The following is a 5,000-nucleotide window of genomic DNA, read 5'->3' on the forward strand; positions in this document are numbered from 1 at the left end:
GATCTGCGCCCAACCGTGCCTACACCCGCCGACTTGATGCGGGAGCTGCTGGCCCAAGCATGCCTAGCGTGCAAGGCCTGCGTGCAAGGCTAGTGTGCAAGGCTCGTGGGCAAGGCTAGTGCGCAAGGCTAGTGCCCAAGGTCTGTGTGCAAGGCTAGTGCCCAAGGCTAGTGAGCATGGCCTGTGTGCAAGGCTAGTGTGCAAGGCTTGTATGCAAGGCTAGTGTGCAAGGCTGGTGTGCAAGGCTTGTGGGCAAGGCTGGTGCGCAAGGCTAGTTCCCAAGGGTTGTGTGCAAGGCTAGTGCCCAAGGCAAGTGCGCAAGGCTCGTGCCCAAAGCTAGTGCGCAAGGCTTGTGTGCAAGGCTACTGCGATGGGCCAGTGCCCAAGGCTTGTGAGCAAGGCTTGTATGCATGGCTTGTGTGCAAGGCTAGCGTCCAAGGCTTGTGCGCATGGCTTGTGCGCAAGGCTTGTGTCCAAGGCTTTTGTGCAAGGCTCGTGCGCAAGGCTAGTGTGCAAGGCTTGTGCGCATTGGCAGGTAGCCCACCAGCATGCACGATCCAAATGCCACTCACGCGACAACACGGTGCCAAGCCGGGCATGGTGTGCACTCAAAACCAATCAACGGACAGAGGTCATGCGTCATGGGGGGGATCTAGCAAGGCCATGGGGAAGGTCATGGAGGACCTTGGAAGCAAGCGCAAGACGAGAGCGAATCGAACAAGGGGCCAGGACGGGGCCTTGTGCCCATGGTCTTCGCAAGACAGCGTCCAAGGCACCCGAAAGCCCAAGGGAACCCAAACCCGGCCGACACTTGCAATCGCACATGCTCTCTGCAACACACCATCAATGCCGCCCAACGGGGCCAGCACGAGCAGTCCTCCGCGGTCCCCTGGCCCTGCGCACGTTTGTCTTCGAAACCGAGCATCAATGCCACAGAAAGTGCCGGGGCGCCAGCTGGAGCCATCATCCGCGTTGCCATGGCTCGCTTGGCCTTGGCTTGCCAGGCCCCGACACGAGCAATCGCGCATTTTCTTTGCAACCGACCATCAATGCCGCCCAACGGGGCCAGCACGAGCAGTCATCCGCGGTCCCCTGGCCCTGCGCACGTTTGTCTTTGAAACCGAGCATCAATGCCACAGAAAGTGCCGGGGCGCCAGCTGGAGCCATCATCCGACGTGCCATGGCTCTGGTCCCATGGTCTTCGCAACCGAGCATTCGTGACACCCGCGGGGCCAGGACACCAACCCTTCCGACACGAGCATTCGCGCATGTTCTTTGGCCACACAACGGCGCCAGCACGAGCAAAATCATCCGCGGTGCGGTGGCCTTGCACGGCCTTTTGTCTTTGGAACCAACCATCAGTGCCACGGGAAGTGCCGGAGTCCCGGCATCCGCGGTGCCAAGTCATTGCGCCCTTGGTCTCTGCAGCGGGGCATGCCGGGCACTCCCAACCATTGCAAGCAAGCAAGCAAGCAAGAAAGAAAGTAAGTAAGTAAGTAAGTATTACATATAGGGGCGGGACATGCGGGGAGATCTGCGAAACGTGCATTACGGGGCACACGCGTACCTACCGGGGCATACCGACCCCTATTGGGGCACACGTGTGCATATCGGGGCATACCGGGCCTATCGGGGCACACGCGTACATACCGGGGCATACCGAGCCCTACTGGGGCACACGTGCGCATATCGGGGCGTACCAAGCCTATCGGGGCATACGCATGTATCCCAAGGCATACCGAGTCTATCCGGGCATACGCGTTCATACCGGGGCGTAACGGGCCTATCGGGGCATACTTGGGCATATCCGGGCAAAAAATGCCCAAAACTTGCGCAACCTTGGCAACCGTGGTCCATTCCTCTCTATAGCCTAGCCTTGCCAACCGTGGTCCATTCCTCACTATATGCCATGGCCTTGTGCCCATGGTCTTCCCAAGACAGCGTCCAAGGCCCCCGGAAGGCCAAGGGAGCCCAACCCAGCAATGCCCTGCTATGGCAAGCCAAGGCCAAGCATTCCGGTGCCTATCCGGGCAAAAATGCAATTCCTCTCTATATGCCTAGCCTTGGCAACCGTGGTCCATTCCCCACCATATGCCATGGCCTTGTGCCCATGGTCTTCCCAAGACAGTGTCCAAGGCGCCCGGAAGGCCAAGGGAGCCCAACCCAGCAATGCCCTGCTTTGGCAAGCCAAGGCCAAGCATTCCGGTGCCTAACCTTGGCAACCGTGGTCCTTTCCTCACCATATGCCATGGCCTTGTGCCCATGGTCTTCGCAAGACATCGTCCAAGGCGCCCAAAAGGCCAAGGGAGCCCAACCCAGCAATGCCTTGCTAGGACAAGCCAAGGCCAAGCATTCCGGTGCCTATCCGGGCAAAAACGCCCAAAGCATGCCCATTCCTTAGCCTATCCAGGCAAAAACGCCCAAAATCTGCACATTCTAGTGCCTATCCGGGCAAAAACGCCCACCAGCATGCCACCCTCCTATAGGGTTTGCGCAACCAACCAGCCTAACCACCAGTGGCAACCAAAGGTGCTGTTAGCGACGACTTCTGAAGACGCAACGAGACGCGACGTGTTTGCGCCCAGACGCGACGAGACGATGCGGGATCTGCGCCCAAGAATGCCTAGACCCGTCGACTTGATGCGGGATCAGCTCGCCCAAGCATGCCTAGTGTGCAAGGCCTGTGTGCAAGGCTAGTGTCCAAGGCTAGTGTGCAAGGCTCATGTGGAACGCTAGTGCGCAAGGCTAGTGCCCAAGGCTTGTGTGCCAGGCCCGTGTGCAAGGCTAGTGTCCAGGGCTTGTGTGCATTGCTTGAGTGCAAGGCTTGTGTGCATTGCTCGAGTGCATGGCTTGTGTGCAAGGGTTGTGCGCAAGGCTAGTGTGCGGGGCTTGTGCGCATGGCTAATGTGCACGGCTTGTGTGCATGGCTACCGTGCAAGGCTAGTTTGCATGGCTAGGGTGCAAGGCTCGCATGCGAGGCTAGTGTGCAAGGCTGCGTGCAAGGGAAGCGTGCAGGGCGAGTGTGCGAGGCCACTGTGCACGGCGCCAGCACTAGCGAGCCATCATCCGCGTTGCCATGGCTCGCTTGGCCTTGGCTTGCCAGGCCCCGACACGAGCAATCGCGCATTTTCTTTGCAACCGACCATCAATGCCGCCCAACGGGGCCAGCACGAGCAGTCATCCGCGGTCCCCTGGCCCTGCGCACGTTTGTCTTTGAAACCGAGCATCAATGCCACAGAAAGTGCCGGGGCGCCAGCTGGAGCCATCATCCGACGTGCCATGGCTCGCTTGGCCTTGGCTTGCCGGGCCCCGACACGAGCAATCGCGCATTTTCTTTGCAACCGACCATCAATGCCGCCCAACGGGGCCAGCACGAGCAGTCATCCGCGGTCCCCTGGCACTGCGCACGTTTGTCTTTGAAACCGAGCATCAATGCCACAGAAAGTGCCGGGGCGCCAGCTGGAGCCATCATCCGACGTGCCATGGCTCTGGTCCCATGGTCTTCGCAACCGAGCATTCGTGACACCCGCGGGGCCAGGACACCAACCCTTCCGACACGAGCATTCGCGCATGTTCTTTGGCCACACAACGGCGCCAGCACGAGCAAAATCATCCGCGGTGCGGTGGCCTTGCACGGCCTTTTGTCTTTGGAACCAACCATCAGTGCCACGGGAAGTGCCGGAGTCCCGGCATCCGCGGTGCCAAGTCATTGCGCCCTTGGTCTCTGCAGCGGGGCATGCCGGGCACTCCCAACCATTGCAAGCAAGCAAGCAAGCAAGAAAGAAAGTAAGTAAGTAAGTAAGTATTACATATAGGGGCGGGACATGCGGGGAGATCTGCGAAACGTGCATTACGGGGCACACGCGTACCTACCGGGGCATACCGACCCCTATTGGGGCACACGTGTGCATATCGGGGCATACCAGGCCTATCGGGGCATACCGGGCCTATCGGGGCACACGCGTACATACCGGGGCATACCGAGCCCTACTGGGGCACACGTGCGCATATCGGGGCGTACCAAGCCTATCGGGGCATACGCATGTATCCCAAGGCATACCGAGTCTATCCGGGCATACGCGTTCATACCGGGGCGTAACGGGCCTATCGGGGCATACTTGGGCATATCCGGGCAAAAAATGCCCAAAACTTGCGCAACCTTGGCAACCGTGGTCCATTCCTCTCTATATGCCTAGCCTTGCCAACCGTGGTCCATTCCTCACTATATGCCATGGCCTTGTGCCCATGGTCTTCCCAAGACAGCGTCCAAGGCCCCCGGAAGGCCAAGGGAGCCCAACCCAGCAATGCCCTGCTATGGCAAGCCAAGGCCAAGCATTCCGGTGCCTATCCGGGCAAAAATGCGATTCCTCTCTATATGCCTAGCCTTGGCAACCGTGGTCCATTCCCCACCATATGCCATGGCCTTGTGCCCATGGTCTTCCCAAGACAGTGTCCAAGGCGCCCGGAAGGCCAAGGGAGCCCAACCCAGCAATGCCCTGCTTTGGCAAGCCAAGGCCAAGCATTCCGGTGCCTAACCTTGGCAACCGTGGTCCTTTCCTCACCATATGCCATGGCCTTGTGCCCATGGTCTTCGCAAGACATCGTCCAAGGCGCCCAAAAGGCCAAGGGAGCCCAACCCAGCAATGCCCTGCTAGGGCAAGCCAAGGCCAAGCATTCCGGTGCCTAACCTTGGCAACCGTGGTCCTTTCCTCACCATATGCCATGGCCTTGTGCCCATGGTCTTCGCAAGACATCGTCCAAGGCGCCCAAAAGGCCAAGGGAGCCCAACCCAGCAATGCCTTGCTAGGACAAGCCAAGGCCAAGCATTCCGGTGCCTATCCGGGCAAAAACGCCCAAAGCATGCCCATTCCTTAGCCTATCCAGGCAAAAACGCCCAAAATCTGCACATTCTAGTGCCTATCCGGGCAAAAACGCCCACCAGCATGCCACCCTCCTATAGGGTTTGCGCAACCAACCAGCCTAACCACCAGTGGCAACCA

Source organism: Tasmannia lanceolata, unplaced genomic scaffold (assembly GCF_043159265.1).
Source record: "Tasmannia lanceolata isolate RefF3 unplaced genomic scaffold, GAP_Taslan_0.1 ptg000119l, whole genome shotgun sequence".
Taxonomy (NCBI): Eukaryota; Viridiplantae; Streptophyta; class Magnoliopsida; order Canellales; family Winteraceae; genus Tasmannia; species Tasmannia lanceolata.